This window comes from Pongo abelii, chromosome 4 (genome assembly GCF_028885655.2).
Source record: "Pongo abelii isolate AG06213 chromosome 4, NHGRI_mPonAbe1-v2.0_pri, whole genome shotgun sequence".
Classification (NCBI taxonomy): domain Eukaryota; kingdom Metazoa; phylum Chordata; class Mammalia; order Primates; family Hominidae; genus Pongo; species Pongo abelii.
Window position 1 is genome coordinate 110,621,712 of NC_071989.2, and position 23,322 is coordinate 110,645,033.

Genomic DNA, 23,322 nt, shown 5'->3' on the forward strand with positions numbered 1-23,322 from the left:
AAGTTTTCTCCTAGTACTAAGGGATACTAATAGCAAAACACACAGTTAAGATCACAATATTCCTTGTTAATCTAAATAACAGCTTCCCAAAGATGTCCACATTCTAATACCCAAGATCTGTGACTATGTTACCTTACATAGCAAAAGGGACTTTGCAGGTGTGATTAAGCTAAGGACCCTGAGATAGGAAGATTATCCTGAATTATCTGGGTGGGCACTCTCAAATCACTAGGGTCCTTATAACAGGAAGGCAGGAAGATCAGAATTAGAGAGAAGAGATTTAAGAATGGAAGCAAAGGCTGGAGTAATACATTTTGAAGATGGAGGAAGGGACCATAAGCCAAGGAATGAAGGAGTCCTTTTAGAATCTGGGAAAGGTAAGGAAAAAATTCTCATCTAAAACCTCCAAAAGGAATGCATCTCTGCTGACATCTTGATTTTAGCATATAAAACCTATTTCAAATTTCTGACCTCCAGAACTGTAAGATAGATAAATTTGTGGTGTTTTGACCCACTAAGTTTGTGGTAATTTTTTACAGTAGCAATGGGAATCTAATACAACCCTCTATAAGGAACATTTGTTGAATAATACAAAATACTTTTTATAGTCCTTCTGGTTAATGTCAAAGTAATTGCACATACTGGTAATTATATTCCTATGTTATGAAATGATGCAGATAATCAAGAAAAATAAGATGCAATGATGGATGAATAGAAGGATGGGCACATATATATCTATAAATAAATATATACTGATCTAATTTATATATGTAGTAAATATATATAATAAAGCAAAAATAGCAATATGCTAATTGTAGAATCTGACAGATAGGTATACGTGTGTTCATTTTACGTTATTTCTTTAAATTTGTCTATATTTTTTAAACATTTTATAATAAGGTATTGGAAAGCAGGGAGATGAATGCATATTTGACAGCTTTAAAATAGAGATGTTGCCATTCTTGAAAAAAAAAACAGCTTTTAGCCAGGTGACCCCCCAAAATCATAAGCCTTTGTCATTACTGTACATACTATTATATATTACTGTATAAATTAAGTTAAATTACAATTTTGTATTAGTCCTAATATTCAATTATAATGGTTTTTAATATATAAAATCAAAAACTTCAATGAAAAACTGATTCTTTTTCTCCATTAACAATAATTTGATTGTATATTTCAAGATGGCTGGAAGAGAATAATTCAAATGTTTCTGGCATAAAGAAAAGACAAATATTTAAGGTAATGAATATCCTAATCATACTGATTTTATCTTTACAAATTATAAGAATGTATTAAATTATTACATGTACCCTGAAAATATGTACATCTATTGTGTATCTATGAAGAAACAATTTTTAAAGAACAATTTGATACCGAAGAATGAATTTTTAAATGGTAAAGAGAGATTCTAACAATATGTACTGAAGGATGTGCTTGCTGACATTCTTATGTTAGCAAAAGAATTACAAAAGAACCTTCATATTTCCCAATCCTAGGAAAATACGTGAAGGAGAAATTTACTTTTGATGCACTAACACTTTCTCCACCAGTACCCATTCTCTTGATTTTTCTCTCTCCAAAGGGATTTGCTCTATACTAGAGTTAGAAAATGAACATGCAATTTTTCCTTACGCCAGGTTGTTCTTTACCAAGATAGTTTCATTTTAACAGGCTTCTCTTTAAAATTCTGGTGCTGTCAGTACCTACAGGGAACGAAGGAATAATGGTAGAATTCAAGGTCCTATGATGCCACAAGGCATCTCTGAATCTCTGAAACATGAATCCTGGTTTGCTTCCAAAATCGATTCATAAGGTCAGCAGTGGAGCCTATATATGGCCTATAGCTCCTGCTACCTGATTAATAAGTGAAACCACACAGAAACTGTAAAGTAGCCTATTGTTTTCTGACTATTCCCATGTCTATTTATTCCCACTTATGTTCACATTCCACAGCAATGCTTCAAAAAGTTTAGAAAAAGCAAAACACAGTAGGAACAATAACGTATAAAACTTTCATCCCACCTTAAAATTCAATGGCTAATTTTAATTATCATCCTTACATCTCAATGGGTTAATTGTATTTCATTTTTTTCATATCCCTGCTACTAGTTTCATTATACTTATTATTCCCTTGAAATTGCCTATAACCTACAGTAGAGTATCTTCAGAAATTAGCCAATTAAACAAAGGCACAGACCATTAAGCAACTTAATTGTTTGTTCAATGGACTTTGACAGTTTATTTTAGATTATCCTACTTTAAAATATCACTAAATGTATGGCCAATATGTAACCTTCTGCCTAATCTCAACTGAAAACTATACTCTCTTATTATACCTCTTCAACATCAGCCCTGATTACTGGTGATAACAGTTTCCTTCTTTTTGGCTTTAAACTGAGCCCTTCTAGAAAGATCTCTCTTATATCTTCACTGTCTTTATCAGTAATGTAAAGAATACTGTGTACTTTCTTTCTGGCTCTCGCTCTTTTTTTAAATTCATTGAATCATAGTCCTCAGCTGGGCCCCAAGTGCTACTCAGCAATTCTTTTATTTAACTCCAATTGATTCCCTGTTGCACTTGCCACAGCAATTGTTTGAAAATGCATCTCAAGGCACCTAACTCACACCTGTCATACTTAATCTCAGTAAATAACTTTGCCATACACCTAAATTACAAAGACGACCAAAGCCTTCTGAAGCAAATTCCTATTCTGGTATTCATTCATCATTTCAGATTTTCTCAGAAACGTATTCTTTTTAATTCCTCTGTGATCTTAAGGACGAGATATCATTCTATTCCAAGGTGAATTTTTCCAGCACATAAGAAGTAACATTGCTTCACCTGTAACATTTACTCTGCATAAACAAGCAAGTCTTCACTTTACAACTCATAGCACATCAGAAACAAAGTCGAAATATTTAAACCTGATTTTACCGAAGGCTAGGGGATAATAAAAGGGAAAAATTCCAAAGAGATATGTGTAATTGGAGAATCTTATTTGCAATATAACTGACTCATCTTCAGTTTATGGCCCACTATGGGGTCCCATCTTCTTGGGTTCTTGGGCTCTGCACAGAAACCAACAGCATTCAGGAGCATACATCTGAATATGTGCCCTCCTCAGGAATAGACCAAGGCACTGTGTATTAGCCCATTCTCACGCTGCTAATAAGACATACCTGAGACTACTAGGTAATTTATAGAGGAAAGAGGTTTAATTGATTTGCAGTTCAGCGTGGCTGGGGAGGCCTCAGGAAATTTAAAATCATGGCAGAAGGGGAAGCAAACAAGTCCTTCTTCACATGGCAGCAACAAGGAGAAGTACCAAGGAAAAGCAGGGAAAAGCTCCCTATAAAACCATTAGATCTTGTGAGAACTCACTCACTATCATGAGAACAGCAACATGGGGGGGAACTGCCTCCATGATTCGATTATGTCCCACCAGATTCCTCCCACTACAGGTGGAGATTATGGGAACTGCAATTCAAGATGAGATTTGGGTGGGGACACAGCCAAACCATATCACAGTGGGATTCAGAGAGAAGTGTTTCCTCTCTTACCTTTCCAGGGGTCAACTTCAGTTTTCTTTCTTCTCAGGACTGACACCAGGAATGTCCACTCTACCATAACAGTCAGTATGTGTTCTAGCCGCATGATTTTTTTTTTTTTTTGGCCTAAGTTCTATAAATACCTTTCTTATCCTGGTTTATATCTCATTCTTCCAGGAATGTATTTCCTCTGCTTCTTCTGTTAAAGGTCTACTGTTTCCTAATGTGTTAAGCACATTTTCAACTTTCCTTTTCTCCATATGACCTTCCCGGGACCTCTCTATTCTCTAATTGCACTTATTTGTTCTTCCTATAATGAAGGTGACTCTTGGTTTGGAAGATATTAGTTAACTCGGTATTTGGAGGCCCCTATCACTAGATGGAACTCTTGGATAGTAAGGACTCTCTCTTTTCGATAATGAGTAACATCAACAATTCATAACTTACTACTAGAGTTTATAATTACTGGACAGCTACGTACCAGACAGTCTGCTAAGCACTTTGAATGCATTATCTCATCTAATCTTTACCGCAGCCATAAGAAATGAGTTCTATTATTGTCACTGTTTTACAAATAAGAAAACAGAGGAATAGAAAGATTCACTAACATGTTCAAATTCTCAAAGATAGTAAGGATGGAGCCAGGCTTTGCACATAGCCATCTAATTCTATTGCTCTTGCTCTTGTCCCCTTCCTGAATCTTCACAGCAATTTGCACCCGCAAACACTCCATAAATGTTGACTGGTATTGGAATTGCATTGGCCCATCTATCCTTGGCCCAAAACGAAGTAGGTTTTATCTTACAGGCATATTCCAAAAGAAAGAAAGGATTGTACTTTAAGAAGAAAGTACATTAAAAACCACTGCAAATCCAAGACCCCAGCCAATGCAATTTACAGGAAAAAACATGGTTTTGGTTCATTTGCAACATCAGTATAAGGATTATTGACATTTTGGTTTAAAAGATTTTTTGAAAAAATTAATAAATAAAAACTTAGAAATCGTGCAAGGTCATTTACATTTTCATTATACACACACACTTACACACAATTAAGTTATGTTAACAAGTCTCCAGCGGAACAGAGTATGTTACCATAACATGTCACCATTTTATTTAACCTTATCAGTAAAACATACTTTTCTTTTCAAGCTCTTAGATTAATTCAGAGGGACATCTTGGAAATAAATAATCTCTTATGTGGCATTCTCGATGAATGCCTTACCATTTTGACCAATACAACTTAAACTTGAATCATCATAATAAAAACAAGGGATGATTTATCTTTCTGATGGACAATATGTGAAAAAAGAAAACCAGACCCAGGAAGGAGCAGGTTGCTAATGAAGCTCAAAATAATCTGTGAACATAGAGATCCTAGAACCAATTAAACTCTTTGTCTAAGTGAAAGTATTTTTCTTTTCTCAAATAATTAGAGAAGAGTATAGTATCAAAACAATAGCTCTCAAGTCCATCTACTTGAATGGAGTTTATGAGACAAAAATATAAAAATATATATTGACAAGAGGCAGAAAGAAAAGCATTTAGTTAGATGGGCAATTACAATTCTGTATCAATTTTTTTAAATCTCATTTTCCAACCATTTCCATATATTTGCTTCAGTTTTCCACTGAGTGCATTTTAAAACAAAACTAGAATTCTGAAAACTACTATATTAACTGCTTCACAGAAAAAAATATTGTTCTGATTGTTTATGGTAGATACAGATGAGAAGCATCGCACCTTCTTCTACTCGACTTTATCTGCAGTGCCTTGTTTGTGCAGATACAAAAATGTAATGGAATATAGAAATCCTAAACACTGCTTTAGAATTCATATAGTTGGTATTTTATTGACTTTTTAAGTCAATTTGTTCCTCTCTTTGATATTAGAGGCTCAGCACATCAGTTTAAAAGAAATGTGCCCTGATGGATGGAGAGTTTGGATCTCAGCAAGATTCTCTTTCTACTAAAAGCAATGAAACTTAGGATGAGCTATTAGGACTGGGGGCTTGAGGTGGGCAAAGGGAGGCAAGTGTGAGGGATTGCCAGAGAAAATATCCTGAAGGGTTCTTAAGCCTGCAGGAATTTATGGGATAATTTCCATCCTTAAACGAGATCTTTAAAGATTTTCACACTTTCTTGTTGCCAGCGGGGTCTTCTGTTGAAATAAGATAATTTCTGTGTTTGCAAACCTCCAAGGAGTAAGAGGAAAAAATAGTCACGTTGACACATTCCTTCTTAGATATCAAACAGAATGACAACCTGAGTTGAGGACAAAGAAAAGTGACAAACTTTGCACATGCCAGGGACTCTGAATCCTCTCATATATTCAGTTATGTGGATGGTATTTGTATGCTTAAAACTAATATCTGTGTAAAACAATCACATAAAACACAATAAAGGTAACCAAAGTTTACTGGCAAAGTACCCAAGGAAGCATAACTTCTTTTAAAAATTCTGAGTCAGAAGTAATTTGTCAGTTACATGAGGAATGGGATGCACATGTCTAAAAATATTACAAATCTTCCTAAAATGAACAGTGTCTATTTTTTTTCTGAGGAAACAACAAAGTTGAAGGGCCAAAAAAGCAGGGTGTGGGATGGTACTGATGCTAACTAGTTTCATGAAATAAAAAGCTTTAAGCTCATATTAGATACTAAAATGGCCGAGCACAGTGGCTCACACCTGTAATCCTAGCACTTTGGGAGGCCAAGGCAGGTGGATTACCTAATGTCAGGAGTCTGAGACTAGCCTGGCCAACATGGCGAAACCCCATCTCTACTAAAAATACAAACATTAGCTGAGCATGGTGGCGCATGCCTGTAATCCCAGCTACTCAGGAGGCTGTGACACGACAATCACTTGAACCCAGGAGGCAGAAGTTGCAGTGAGCCAAGATCGTGCCACTGCACTCCAGCCTGGGTGACAGAGCGAAACTCAGTCTCAAAAACAAAAAACAAAAACAAAAACAAAAATATATATATATATATTTCTCCTCCATACACAGATTTCATTATCCAACCCTCCACACATGATACAGTTCCCTTTAAAATGCATTTCTTGTTGAGTTTATTATCCAGATTTATATCCCCATGGGGTTTAATCTAGTTTATAAAACTAGAAAGTTTTATAAATTCTTAAAATATGGCTCGTCTCACTGCAGTGACATGAGTGCCAAAAGAAAAGAAGAAAGATCCAGACATTTAATTTTTCATCAAATATTGAAATAGAGATTATCTAGTAAATCCAGTTTTTCCCCCAGGAGTTTATGGAAAGTGATTCTTATGTATCTGGTAGTGATCTGACCATTCTTCACTGTCTGTGTGTGTGTCTGTGTGTTCGTGTGTGTGTGTGTGTGTTTACATGCACATATATTTGAAACAAAAATGCTACCCTGCTCTCAATGTTCTGGGCCTCCTGGCAAACTGACCACAGTCCCTCCACCAGACATCACTCAGCAGGCCATGGAAAGCATGGTGACTTGCCAAATGAAGGGCAGCCATCTATGACCATATTCTCGTTTCCCCTCTCCCCTGTTGTCATTACTTGGTCACTCTAATAATATATTTATGGGAGAAAAACTATATTTTCTACAATGAAAGAAAGTTAGTGAGAAAAGTGTCATTATTTTACATTTTGGAAAATGTCTCTAATGCTTGACTTAACAGCCAGAATTTAAGTTTAATTCTGGCTTCTCCTACTGTTTCTGCAGTTAATCTCTTGGATATCACATGTCATATAGTCTCTGGAAAAGTCCATTGTACACTTGTGAGAGAGTGATAAGAGCAAATAAATGTCTTGTTATAGTTTAACCTCACTGATTCTGGGGTCTTTCATAATTTCTGTGACATAACCCAGAAGGGGTCTTGGCATATGTCAAGCAACCCTGGATTACATTTTGAGAATCTCTGGAATAAAGAAACCCGAGAAAGGAACTGTTGAGAGTATAGTGCAGTGCCTCCTAAAGGTGAATAAGGAATGGAATCCCTTTGAAGTAAAAATAATTCCATGGATTCTCCAATGGTTACTTAAATAATCTCTAATATAAGTATAAACTACAACTAGCTAGAAATCACATTGCATAAGCACTGGGACAAATATTAAACTGAATACAAGTTTATTAAACTGAATAAACTTAAAAAGCATACATAAACAAAATTATAAAACTAATGTCATTCAAATTGTTACCATTAGCTTAATGCAACAGATGATGTTTTGCTGAAACGAAATTGCTCCTTCTAACAAGAATATAATACTCACTGCTCTAGCAGCCAGGTTCATCAACATGTAGGTAGTAATACGTGCCATATGTAACACATCTTCTTTTCTTTCTCTGTCTCTCATTGAAATTTGGGTGCACCAAATCAGATAAATCACAGTCCTCAGTTCAGGACACATTCTCATCATTGATCAATTCATGGTCCTCTTTTATTTAGTTTTCACTTATTTATTTATCAAGTTAATTAGGTTTTATGATTTTTATGTTATAAACAACATTAAATCCACTGCCCAAAATAAAACTGAGGACCCCAACAATAATTTACGTCTAATGATAGGGCCCTCCCATTCCATTTCCTGGGCTTTTCCTATCCACAACAATCATAATCCTAAATTCTTTGTGTATCATGCTTTATTTTTTTTTAAATGTAGTTTTACTTCATATACATAATCTCATGTATTCCTTTAAGTGTTTATATATTCCAAAAAAGTATATATTTTTATTGCATTATCTTCATAGAAAATGAAATATATATATATTTATTGTGTTATCTTCATAGAAAGAGAAATATATATATGTGTATGTATATATACCTCTCTCTTTGGATGCCTATTTTTTTTTCACTTAATATTGTATCACTAAAATCCATCCATATGATGTTGCCGCATGGTGCTGCACTTCATCCATTTTGGCTACTGTATAATATTCTATTATGTGGATATCCGGCAGTTAATTCATCCACTTTCTTATGAGTGGGCACTGGATTGTTTCCTTTGTTTTTTTCTATTGTGAGCAGTGCTGCTCTGAATATTCTTATTTACATTTCCTCGTGTACATGTGTAAAATAGGTCATTTCTTCTACCATTTTTCTCTATTCAAACTAGAGCAAAACCTATAGCATACCTGATGTTAATGCCCTTCACTTGACTCAAACACATTATTTATGAATATGAATAGACAATCATTAATGAATATTTATTATATGGCAGACAATATTCTAAGAGCTCTCCACATATCAACTCCTTTAATTTTCACACCAATCCTATGTGATTGTTACTATCATTTTTATTTCCTATTGTACAGACAAAGAGCTGATAATTGAAGGTAGAATAAGTTGCAAGAGGTATTGCCAGGATTCAGATCCAGACAGTCAGTTTCCACATCCAGCCAGTCAGGTTCCAGAGCTTGTACTCTAACTATAACCACCACTATTTATTTCTTTTTGGTTCACAAAATGACGCGATGAACACAAGTGATGAAATCACACGGCAGTCTATCCTCAGTTAATGAGGGGAAACATCCAGATTAATCAGACTATTTTTACATTAATTAATTAAAGTTAGAATTGAAAGGAAAATGCTTAAATTAATATACAGTTTTCTTGACACCTTACGAACAGGTCTGTAGGTCACAGTTTGAGAAATAATGTTACCATGAAATGATTAGTTGGAATGTCTCTATAGTCTAGGACTTAAATCACATTTCAGGTAGAAAGTTAGCCAAGACTCTTAGGATTGTAAGTGGCAGAAATCCAATTGAAACTGTCATAACAATAAAATAAACTATTGGCTCACAGATTTGTGGAGATTACTGAGAAGAAAGAAAAGAATGAAGGAAGGGAGGAAGGGAGGAAGGGAGGGAGGAAGGGAGGAAGGAAGGGAGGAAGGAAGGAAGGAAGGAAGGAAGGAAGGAAGGAAGGAAGGAGAAATAGACAAATCCACAAAATCAGAGTTGGAGACTTCATTATGTCTCTCTCAATAATGGATAGAACAACTAGAAAGAAATCAGCAAGAATACAGAAGAATTCAACAGCACAATCTATCAACAGGATCTAATAGACATTTATAAAACACTTCACACAACAATAGCAGACTGCAAGCTCTTTTCAAGTACCCATGGAACAGATGCCAAGATAGGTTATATCCTGGGCATAAAACAAATCTCAACAAATTTAAGAGAATTGAAATCATACAAGATATGTTCTCTGACCATGTTTGTGGATTAAAAGACTCAACATAGTAAAGAAGTTACTTATCCCCAAATTTACAGGCTTAATCAATCCCTATCAAAATCCAAGCAAGATTTTTTAGAAGTCACAATTAGTAATAAAAAATACACAAATAATAGTCAAAATTAAATAGTAAACTATCTCAAAATTCAATAGTAAAAAAGCAAACAATCCAGTTACAAAATGGGCAAAAGAAATGAAGAGACATTTCACTGAAGATGATATGCAAATGGCAAATAAGCAAATGAAAAGGTGTTCAGTATCTTTAGCCATTAGAAAAATGCACATTAAAACCACAATGACTATCTTCACACACCCATCAGAATGTCTAAAATAAAAAATAGTGACAACACTAAATGCTGGCAAAAAATGCATGGAAACTGGATCACTCACACATTGCTAGGTGGAATTGAATGGAAAACAGTTTGTAAATTTCTTTTAAAAACTAAACATGCAAAACCATACAACCCACCAATTGTACCCTTTGGTATCTATCTACCCCAGAGAAATGAAGACATATGTTCTCAGAAATTCCACGAATGTTTACAGCAGCTTTATTTGTAATAGTCAAACCCTGGAATCAACCCAGATGTCTTTCAACGGGTGAATGGTTAAACCAACTGTGGTACATCCATACCATGGAATACTCAACAGTTAAAAAGAATAAACTATTGATACATACAGCAACTTGAATGACTCTCCAGAGAACTATACTGAGTGTAAAGAGCTAGTCCCAAAATGTTACATACTGTATGGTTCTATTTACATAACATGAAGAATAGATTCGTGGTTAGCAAGGCTTAAGGAGAGGGCGGGGTGGGAGGGAAGTGGGTGCGCCTATAAATAAATACATGCAGAATCTCTGTGATGATGGAAATATTCTGTATTTTCACTGCAATGAAGTCAATATTATCATTATGATAGTATACTGTAGTTTTACAACATGTTATCATCAGGGAAAGTGGGTAAGAGGTGCATTGGTACTGCCTTATTTCTTACAACTGTATGTGAACCAATATAATAAATAAATAATGAAAAGTTAAGTTAAAAAAATTTTAAGGCCGGGCGTGGTGGCTCACGCCTGTAATCCCAGCACTTTGGGAGGCCGAGGCGGAGGGATCACAAGGTCAGGAGTTCAAGACCAGCCTGGCCAATATGGTGAAACCCTGTCTCTACTAAAAATAGAAAAATTAGCCAAATGTAGTGGCGGGCGCCTGTAGTCCCAGGTTCTCGGGAGGCTGAGGCAGGAGAATCGCTTGAACCTGGGAGGCAGAGGTTACCATGAGCCAAGATTGGGCCACTGCACTCCAGCCTGGATGACAGAGCAAGACTCCATCTAAAAAAAAAAAAAAAAAATTTAAGTTCACCACTAAGAGTTCTTGTTTATATACCTTATATCTATTAATATTTATCATATTGGAAATCATTACAGAAAAAATTGGGGGTGCGTTGGTACTGTCTTATTTCTAATAACTGTATGTGAATCAATATAATAAATAATAAAAAGTTTAATTTAAAAAATTTTAGGTTGACTTCACTAAGAGTTCTCATTTATATACATTATATCTATTAATATTTATCATATTGGAAGTTATTACAGAAAAATTTAAAATGTTCATCACATCTTTAAAATTAGCAATGATAAACCCATTACACATTAACATACATTTCAAGTTTTATGAAAAAGGTATTTTCTAGAACAAAAAATTTAGTAAGAAGAGTGGCATTGTTTTATATATTTGCGAATCTCTTTCATGCGGTTTAATAGACATGGGTGGATTCTCCTATTTGCTTCTGTACTCAGTTTCTCAAGCTATCTAGTTTTGGTAGAAGAATAAAAGAAAACGTGGTCTTACATGGATGTATAGTTGAAAAAGGGTAGGGTATTTTTAATACTCATTTTAGTTAATTGCTGATATTCTTTCTTGATACTGTACCAAAACTCAACAAGTAGCTTCCTAAAGATTGGTGACATTATGAGATCACTAATAATATCAATGAGTATTTTGTACTCTTTAGTTAAAATCAGTTGGTTCATCTTGCATTTTAACTAGACTTTTCACCCAAGAGTTACTTTGTAACATCGTGAATGGTAATTTGAAAAATATTTGTTCACTGAGTTATTTTATGCAAATCTTCCCGTGTTGACACCTTCCGTTATAGTCAGCGTAATATCATCACTGACTTTATAAAAGCTGTCTTTAAGCATTGGCAAATACAGGCTTTCCCAAATTATGTTTTTTGTTTCAAATTTTGGTATTTATCAACAACAAATACTTCTATTTTCCTTGAAATCACAGGCCCACGTTGTTCATTAGGAAGAAAACATCTGCCAAATACCTAAATGACTATTTTTTCTGTCAGTAATTTTTTTCAAGTAAAAATGGGGCAGCATAGAAAAGTGGCTATTTAAGCTTACAGCTCAAATAATCACACAAGTGCTTTTCCTCAAGACAATAATTAGTTGTGTTTCGTGTGCAGAAGTGCTTCATGAATACTTTGCATTTTGTCACACAGAACATGAAAAAATGGTATTCACATGTAAAATGCAATAAAATTAGTTTAACTGCTACATCTATGATATCCATAAGTGGAAATGGCATTAATTTTTTTAATGCCAGTGTATAGCTATAAAAAACGGCAATGATTATTAACACAGTTTGGTGCCATTGACTTGATTCTTGTTAAGGCACCAGCAGTTTTACTCACCATTTCTTCTGTATCATCATTGAAATGGCAACACAGTGAAAAGAGCAAGTAATGTCATAATAAATTATTTAAGAAGTTTTAACATCATAGACACCCTGAAAGTATATGAGACCCCTAGGGCCCTAGGGATCACTTTTTGACAGCCCACTGCTCTGTTATAACAAGCCTTTTCCTTCTTTAGTTCAACTCGTGTTTACCATCTCCTACAGCAGTAAGTAGCAAATGGTAGGTGCCCAATAAATATTTGTTGAATAAAGAATGAATTAATGAGCTGGGCGTGGTGGTGTGCTTCTGTACTCCTAGCTACTCAGGAAGCTAACAAGGGCAGATTGCTTGAGTCCAGAAGTTCAAGGCTACAATGAGCTATGATAGTGCCACCGCACTCTAGCCTGGGTGACAGGGTGACAAAACCAGATCCCACCTCTAAAAAAAGAAAAGAAATAATTTACCCTGTGGACATTTGATTGAAATTTCTTTACCACCCCAGAAATGTACAAAGACAAATATTTCAAAAAAGAAAACAATAAGAATAGTTTTAGTTTGAGGTTTAGTATATAAAAGCAGATGTAAACAAAGAAGTAAACATATTATGGCTATAAGACAGAGATATTCATAAGGCATCATAGAAACCATGGGTTCTTTCTTATCTCAAATGTCCATGCAAGTCCAAAGGGAAATGGCAGTAACCCTTTCATTAAGATGAATCAGATGATAAATTCATTATAAAAATACGAGCTTTATGATTACTTTAGAAAAGTCTGTTAAACTAGATTATTCTGAGAGAAAAAAGTGTCTAAAACAGTATCCCTTTAGCATTATTACTCAAACATCTAATACACTTATTATGATTACCTTTATTTTTGTTATAGGTTTAATGTGAGTAGATGACACTGTATGTTCAATTTTATTCTTTACTAAACTATATACATATTTTTATTCCAAAACATGCCACTTCTTCACCTAAGACATAGAGATAGTTATACAATGTAGTTATTTGAATAAAAAGCAAGACTCAAAACCTGCTTTTTTGAATAACACACATACCATTCATAGGCAACAATAAATAGTAAATAGAATTTGGGGTTAAAAGAAACAAAATCCGGGTTGGAATCCTTGCTCTGCTCTTTTCAGATCTGTAAGTACCTGGATGAGTTTGATTTATATAATCCTGAGTTCCCTCATGTATAAAAGGAAAAGAATAAAATTAATTTAATTTCATAGAATTTCTGTGAGTTTCCAATGAAGTAATGTATGTGAAAGTGGTTTACAAATTGTAATAAAAATTCAATTGATAGTTATATTTATTACCATTTTCCAATTCAAATTAAGTCTGGTTACACCTAAAGTCTTCTTAAGGCATGTTAATATTGGGAAAACAGTCTTAATTATAAATATTAAAAATAAAGGAAAATGCCTTTTATTTTTCAAAAAAAGAGTAGTGGAAATTTAGATAATCATTTTCTATCTCTATACTAATCAGCTGTAAAAATCATGCATGTTCTAAGGCTCACAATAAAAACAGAAAAAAAAATTAAGATCTAAGATCAGAGATGAAGAAAGCATTAATCGCAATTTACAAACCACTGAAAAAACATCTTATTGGGCACTTAATGACCTCATTAAAGTAATATATTTTTTCCTTCATTTAAAATATTTTTTGCATATAAATTATGTCTGTCTCTCATGCAGTCAATTATCTCTTACAGCATGAGACCATTCCCAATACATGCACATGAAGGAAACAACACACTATACTGTTAGTTTGAAAGTAACAGGTACACTAGCATATTCTACCATCCCAACATACCTTTAATATCCCAGTGTTAAAAAAGGCTTTTCATAACTATAAACTAGCAATAGTGTATGAATAATCCAGTACAGAGTACTGATTCAATTACTTAAAATGATAAATCTATTGGGAAATCTCTGTATTTTCATTTTATTTTTTTCACAAATGCAGGGAGAAAAAAGCTATAGGGATCATTTCTCATCTTAGTCTAAGCACCCCTGTGGAGAAGATCCAAGCGTGAAGCTTCCTTTGAAGTGAACGGAATCTCCACACTCAGATCAGCTCTGAGGGTACATAGAGGAGAACAAGAAACTGGCCGCATGAAAACAGATATTAGCATTTAAATGAGGCTAGGCTTAAAAGAAAATTTATGCATCAAAAAATACTAAGATTTGAAAATGAAGATACAATTTTTTCAATAATCTTAGGTCATGCCATCTTGCATTACAAACAGGTATTTCTTAGGTCCAACAGAGAAAACAACAATAGAAAATGTTCAAACAACTTAAAGATTAGGTCAGAAATAGGAAACTTATATCATATTGAAATATCACAGATGCCAGGTATTTCTACTGTAGGAACACACAGAAGTCTGGCAACATCCATGGATTGTATCTACCACAAATCCTGATATTTATTCTGTATTTAATACTGGTGTGCTGAAAAAGTAAAGAAAAAATAAACAAAATAAAATAAAAATAATCATCACAAAACAATATTCCGGTTAAGAATTCAAGCATAAATCTTGCTGATGAGGGTAAATTCAGCATAGAAAAGATAATATTCTTTGAATGCAAAATGGATCTGCCATCTACAGAACCAAAATAGAAACACAGATCAGAGTTATTTCAGCAGTATCAATCATGTGTCAATCAAGAGCTAGTCTTTAAATAACATCACTGTTGTAGTCACTGTGCTAGGCTGAGTTTCAGTGATAATTCCTTATTTTCAGGTTTACACATACAATATAAGGCAATATATGTGAGGCACCAATAATTTTCTGAGAGAAGAGCATCACAGTAAGCTAAAGTGGTCTGGAAAGGCTTCCTAAATGATTCTCGGAGGATGGACAGCACTTCACTCAGCAGGGTGTGGTGTTGACGTCCCTGATGTAGAGGGAGGTGCCCATGCAGAAACTCGAAAAAAGGCAGAATGATGTCTCTGGAAGATAGGAAGTGGATCAGCTGGACTAGAACAAATGGTCCTGTCAGTGCCTGATGACCGATAAAGGAGGAAGGGAAGGCTGAGATCAGAATGTGAAGGGCTTTCCATGCCGAATCTCTTGTGATTCATAGAATCACACATTACACACAACAGTGGTGATGAACAGGTCCAAGCCACTAGGTTACCTGTGATTCCTTCTTCAAGCACCCATGACAAATCGTCACCCAGTCTGCTTGAAGAAAGGCGTGTAACTGCTGGCTATATTGTTCTGAAGCAAACTCCTTACTTTTCTTAAGGCCCTCATATTTTTTCCTTGCATACACCAGGAATTCATATACCATGAACTCTCAAATTTGGGTTTAAAGCTGACTGAATAACATACATTTAGTGCTAGGAGACTTCAGGGGAAGCAGATGGAACTAGCTAGGGGTGGTATCACAGAAAAAGAGGATTTCAATGAGGTTTTGAATCACGAGTAGTATTTAAGTGCAGAGAGGAAAGGGAAAGTTTCTAGGCAAGGAGATTTTATGAGCTTGAAGCTTGAAGACAATAAAAAATATGCATTAAAGGAGAAAAACCTACTAAGATCAGCCTATTAGCACAAAGTTTTTGAGAACAGTGAATGTGAACACCCTTGAAAAATATTAAGAGTTTGGATTTTTTGATGTAGACAAAGGGTCCCCAACCCCTGGGCTACGGACTGGTACTGGCTTGTGGCCTGTTAGGAGCCAGGCCACTCAGCAGGAGGTGAGCAGCGGGCAACCAGTGAAACTTCATCTGTATTTACAGCGCTCCCCATCACTCGCATTACTGCCTGAGGTCCACCTCCTGTCAGATTAGCTGCAGCATTAGATCCTCATAGGAGTGCAAACCCTAATGTGAACTGGGCATTTGAGGGATCTAGGTTGCACACTTCTTATGAGAATCAAATGCCTGATGATCTGTCACTGTCTCCCATCACCCCTAGATGGTACTGTCATATTGCAGGAAAACAATCTCAGGGCTCCCACTAATTCTACATTATCATGAGTTGTATAATTATTTCATTATATATTACAATGCAAAAATAATAGAAATAAATTGCACAATCAATGTAATGTGTTTGAATCATCCCCAAACCATTCTCCCTACCCTCCCTTCTGCTCTGTGGAAAAATGGTCTTCTATAAAACCAGTCCCTGGTGCCAAAAAGGTTGGGGATTGCTGATGCAGAGAGTAAGTTGTTACAGTGGGCTCTTGAGTAAAACTGGAGTTTAGGATGTGAGGAAAACATACTCTGCAAACAGCATTTTAGGAAGACCAGACTAATGGTGGTGGACAGGGTAGCCTAATTTGGAGAAAAACTGAAGGCAGAAACACGAGTTAAGAGTCTTTTCAATTAGAAAAGTAATAAGGATGAAATCAGCAAACACTTTAAAAAACAATTTGGGATTACCTGGTAAAGCTGCACAGGCACATATGCTATGGCCCAACAATTCTGTTCCTTGGTACATTCCTAGAGAAACTCTTCACAGGTGCACCAGAAAACATGTATATAAGCATTATTTGTATCAGTAGAAACCTGGAAACTACCCAAATATTCATTAAGAGTAGAATAAATAAATTGCAGTGTATGCACACAGACCAATGAAAATAAGTAACTACAGCTACACCAACATGTAAGAACCACCAAAACATGTTGACTGAAAAAAAAAATTCACAAAAGAATTATATATATTAATTATGTTGTTAATTATCTCTATGTGTACACATATATAAACTTTGCAAATTGTACTGATTGCTTGATTATTTCATGCTTATGAATTTCAAAAACAAAAAATGGCTATATTTTGTTTAGGAATACATACAAATGTGGATTGCTTGATTATTTCATGCTTATGAATTTCAAAAACATAAAATGGCTATATTTTGTTTAGGAATACATACAAATGCATACCCTATAAGGGAATGATAATAAAGTTCAGGACGTCATTTACCTCTGAGGAAAGGAGTGCACGACTAAGAAGTGGCAGGGCCTTCTGAGGTTCTAGTAATATTCCATTTCTTAAGCTGGAGGTTTTTATAAGAATTCACTTTTTGATTTATATACTATGTTAAATATATTATATATGTTTAATACAATATACTATTTTATATTATATTTAATATATACTATATTTAATATAAATATACATAATATATACTATATATTTACCATATATATTTATATAATATAGGTACTTTTATATACCCTTTAGTAGTTGTGATATATTTCACCAGTTAAAATGTTTAAAACAAATAATAAAGACGTGACCTAGAATGATAATTGTGGACATGTAAGGGAACGCATCGGTCATCAGATGCACGTTTCAATCATTTGGATAAGATTATTGCAAGAGTCAATTTTGAAGTGGCAATACTAGTGCAGAGGATAAATGCTCCAAATCAGTTATGCTCTAAAACTATTACTTGGATTTGGAATGAAAGAGTAAGAATTCTAATAATCTTTTCTTAGGCTTTTTGGCAAAGGGTGGCCTGGTAGATAGATAGCAGGCATGAACTACTAAGGCATGCTAGCGTGTATTTATCCACTCAGAAGTATAATGCAGTAAGTTTCTCAAAATATGAGCTGCAACCTGGTGGTGTTCCATCCCACTCCTCTGTCCCACTAATTCCATACCAGGTATTGATTCCCTGACTAGTTATAGAATTTCTCTTTCACTTTTCCAAAAATATTTATAGAAAATGAAGGCTTATGGTCTTTCTCCCTCTCTCCTGCCCTCTGTTTTTACCTTCCTTTCTCCTGCAGTGTTGACTGTGCACAAACTAAATGTCAATCCTGTATAAGGTACTGAGAGCCAAAGGTGAAGAGGCATGCGTCTTAGCTTTCATACTAGATGTAGTGGGTATACTACTTTTCTATTGTTGCTTTAACAAATAACATACCTAGCACCTTAGAACAATACAAATTTTTATCTTATCGTTCGGTAGATCTGAAGTCCAAAGTGTGTCTCTCCAGGTGAAAATCAAAATGTTGATGAGCTGTGTTCCCTTCTGGTGGCTCTAGAAGCGCTTCCATATCCTTCCTCACTTAGGTTGCTGGCAGACTTGTTTCTTCCAGTTGTGGAACTAAGGAACCTGTTTCCTTTTTAGCTGTTGGCCTGGAGTTATTCTCAGCTTCTAGACCCACCTGCAATTCTTGGCTCGTGGTTCCCTTTATTTTCAAAGCCAGCAATAGTAGTCTGGTCCACCTCATGTCTCATCTCTCCCACCTCTTTTCCATCTTTGAATCTCTTTGGCCAACTCTTCTGCCTTCTTTTTCTACTTTGAAGGACCCATGTGATTAGACTTGGCCCACCCGGATAATCCAGGATAATCTTCCCATTTCAAGGTCCTTAACCTTAATTACATTTGCAAACTCTCTTTCGTTTGGTAACTAAAGGTAACATATTTACAGGTTCCAAGGATTAGAGCATGGACATCTTTGGAGGCCATTAATCTACTGCTACAATGGATTAAAAAAAAAACTAAAATGGAAAATAAAAGCTACATGCTTATTAATGTGCAACCATGGAGCACTGATTAATGGAGCAACCATGCCAGGAATGAATGAAATCTACCATTTGATGTAGTGTATTTCTCCAGTTTCTTTTTCTGGAAAGAAAGTTACAATAAGTGAGGGGCATAGCACAATAAGCATTCAACAATACACATAGTAGGCATTCAACAAATAGAAGATCTCCTGTAACCCAAACGCCCTCACTAATACCACCCTCCAGTGTTTTCCCTTTAATACTCATGCAGTAATCCAATCTTCCACCTAGTTAGATTGATAAGAAGACCTGCCTTTTATCAGATTCCCCTTCCCAGGCAATTCACAAAGATCATGACATGTTCCACAAGTTAGTTCTAGTGTTCTTTCTTGCTTCTCCCTCTGCACTGCTACCCCAGGCTCCTCTGTAAGTCAGATCATGTCACCAACATTTCCCTACTGCCATGGCTGGTAACAAATAGCTCTTAATCTCTTCCGCAAGGACTGACCCACACCTTTCTTTTTGCTCTTCTAAGCTCAGCAAAGACCAGTATACAGGAATGAGAAAAAGAATACAATGCAGGCAGGGAATATAAACTTGGATGTTCATTATTGCTGTCCACAGAGTCATTCATCCATACCCCCACACAATGATTCCCCTAGTGACCATCTCTCTTTTATCTCTCTGCTTCTGGGACCAACCTGGCTGCTAATGGCCAGAGTACACTTTGACCAATCCCTTCCTATAGCTGCTTCAAGTATACAAGCAGCCAATTTCTCAGGTGTCCTTTCCTGAGGAAGCTGTGACCCTTATCTTTGAAGAGTCAAACTCCTGCTGGTGAATAGCCCCCAGGCACAACAACCTCTCACAACAGGCAACAGCATCACGGCTGGCAGGTCAAGCATTAAGAAAACACTGGCATTTAAAAATGGTTGTTTCTTTAAGACGTCAGTGTTTCTGAAAACAGAGCTCTAATCTCAAGGCATTTCCTTGCATTAATTTTTATGTTATTTTTCTCATAGAATAATTTTATGTTGAAAGAAACTTGCAGTCCTCTAGGCCAACACCTCAATGTATGATGAAAAAACTGACACCTAGAGGGAAGTAATGTATACGTCACACAGCTTATTACCAATAAATGTACAATAATGAGAAGCAGGTATTCTGATTTCCTGTGTGCTAATTTGAAAAGCTTTTTTCTATTTGTGTTAAAACCAAAAAATTTCAATACCCTTATGTGGTTTTCTGTTGCTGCTAAATATGACTGGAAAATCTATGTCATTCTTTGTACATCTGGGCTTTTTTTCTTGTTGAAAACAAATCTCCAATGCCATCCCATTAAGAACCTAAAATACAGACACAAATCTAAAGCTGCAAAATAAAAAAGAATACAAATATGATAAGCAAGAAAACTATTTGTGTAGTTTTACATTTGTGTTGCATATATACTTCATTTTCAGTTTTCAAGTTATTGAAAAGAAATAGATTATGACAAAGGAGGCAGATTGTGTCCTTTGAACATAAAATTCATCATTTTTTTCCAACAGTAAATGTATCACGTGCTTATTGGGGAAAATCCAGAAAAGTATAATGCATTTTCTAAATTTCACAAAATTGAGACCACTCAAATATTTTAAAGGAATCTATCAATCCTTCCAATTTAATTTATACACATGAATACCTTTTTGTACATTTTTCCATTTTTCACTTGAAAAATATGAGGGATTTCTTCCCTTTTTATTAGGAAATTAAATTCATCCATCTGGTGAAAAACTAAGTAAATTTCTTATTTAAAAAATCAAAGCTTTTGGAGCTTTGAGTGTCGTAGACATTGATTTCCAGAAACTTCTAGTGATTCCATGATTTTTCTAGCTTTCATCACCATCATACCAATTTCTTAGACTGCTAGTAATCTCTTCATATCAGGCAGTAGAGAAAAGCAGTATTTACTTAGACTTCACTTGACCTTGTAATCTCAACTGTCCAGTCAAATAACATTAGCCTATTCAATTTATCCAGTATATCCACTTTCTGTCAACAGACTTTCCCCTTGTATCTTCCTACTTCACCTCAGTCCACCTTATCTCATCATACTAAACTGTGTATGGACAAAGTTTTTATGGTTTATATTATCTTATTTATATAAACTATCATGTATTCTCTTTGTGTTAGGCTATTTTCATTCCACAAGCATACTGAGTGTATTAACTACTTATGTGAAACTGCCAGCAACATTTTAACACTCCTTTTTCAGAATCAAATATTTGGTTCTTCATTAGTGCTGAATCTACATAAAATTGATTACCCTGGTTGTCCTTGTAATTATTTTGTTTCTAAACCCTGGACTTTATAGAAAGAATTAATTATAGCATGTATCTGTTTTTTAACTGCGAAATTGGATAATGGCTTAATAGCTCAAGGGGATTACTTGTGGGAATTTAAGACCTGTAAGATTCAATTTGCCCCATGTCTCTTTTCCTACAGTGATCTATGGCTTTGATTCCAGTCACAGATTCACCAAAATAAGGGTAGGTCATGAATATGTTGCTGTGTCTTTTTTTGAGAAGTCATGGATTTTCCTTGTGAATCAGCCTTGCTAGCACAGCCAGAAACCTAAGGTAGGTAGAGACAACTTGGCATGGAGAACTTACCTTGTCAAACCAAATTAACTTTTTTAATTAAAAAAAAAAAGTTTAACTGCATCTAGTAGGTAGGTAGTTCATATTTAATAGTATATTAACAAAGAATAGTTTTACTTGCTAAGTGTTTATACCCTACAGATGGTTGCCCTTACTATACATAAAAACCACCTGGGGAATTAAATAAACACCTATCCTCAGGCCCCACCCCCAGAGAGTTTTGTTTATTGGGTCTGAGGCCAGTCTGAGGCAGGGCTGAGGTGGCAGGATTTTTAAAGCTCCCCAGGTGATTCTAATATGTAGACAAGATTGAGAATCACTATGTCTAGCCAGTAGTACTGAAACATATTTTTCTCCTCTGAATAACAGCATTGTGTGAAGTTAGAGGGGCCAGTTTCTGGGGAATGTGGGATATATGAATCATAATTAGGCCCTTTAAGTATCAACCACAGTCTGGGCAGGGAACACCTGTGGAGCAAGGAATTAAAAATGAATGATACCCTTTGTACCATAATGATAATACATTCTACTCTCCGGGAAGCTATTAAAATACTCCCCTTAAGATTTTTTTTTTCAAATCTATTTTAAAGTGTCACAAGAGAAAGTAATATGGGATATTCAAGAAGGCTCTGTATACTTAATCTGGCAGAGCTTTCTGCAAAATATTTTGTTGTTTTATTTATGTGTTCATCATGCAGTGATAGAGGGGAGAATGTGAGTCGGCCTGAGAAAAGAAAGAGATTTCACATTTGCATTACATCAAGGAGGTTCAACTTGGTCTAACTACCCCTTATTCCACTTTTCAAATCTTGAGATCTATTTGATGCATAAATTTCATAAATGTTCACCTCATTTAAATGATAATTTATGTCCTTAGAATACCATTTCTAGCTTTGTTCTTCTGCACACCCTTGGAGCTGATCAGAGTGTGGTGATCCCTTTGTTTTCAAAGGAAACTTTCTGTTCACACTCTGGCTACAGGGGTTAGCAGAGTAAGACGAGAAAATAGTCCCATAGTGTTTCTGCCAGCTAATGAGGAAAATTTTTCCTCCTGTATACACCATGATAGGTAATTGAATTAGTACTCCAGTAGGAAAGGGTTTGCTATTTCATACTTCTATAGTCTTTTCTTAACACCATGAAATTAAAGACATGCCAGCAAGGAGCTGCCTATTCCTGATCAATTTCAAATAAGCAATGTAGTATATTATTGCTTTTATGTGCTTTTATAGCACATGCTGTGCAAGATAATTGACTCCATGACAGATGTCTGTATTTCAGAGGAAAATTTATTTGTTAAAGAACAAACATGTATTACTTTAACATGGGGCTATTCATTATATGGCCCACAAGGTGCTTTTTGATGACTTCTAAATTGAAATTAATATTTTCTCTTGTCGTTCTGAATATGCATAAGCAAATTTGACTGATATAACCATTTTGAAGCTTATTCTGCTACTTGAATGTAATCTTCTGTACTCTTAGATCATGTTGGAAGCGCTGGGAAATGAGAAAGTGTGCATTTTTTTTTAATTTTCAAAGAAGCCTGTAGGCCTGAACAGTTGCCAAGTTGTTCAGAGTAAGTTCTGTCCATCGGACCCATCTTTACACAAAATGACTATGAGAAAAGTCTAAAAATAAAGGGTACAGGAAATTTTTTCCATGAATCCTCCTTTACTCTCTGACTTCTGCTTGAAATGTCACTCTTTTTCAAGGCAAACACTAGTAGG

At 35.2% G+C, this 23,322-nt stretch overlaps 1 long non-coding RNA gene across 1 annotated transcript; it reads left to right on the top strand.

Moving 5' to 3' along the window:
- Positions 1 to 1,184: 1,184 nt before the first annotated feature.
- Positions 1,185 to 23,322, top strand: LOC129059483 (uncharacterized). Its single transcript, XR_008525411.2, has 3 exons — positions 1,185 to 1,242; positions 21,438 to 21,571; positions 23,078 to 23,322. It is a non-coding gene; the product is annotated as an uncharacterized LOC129059483 (long non-coding RNA).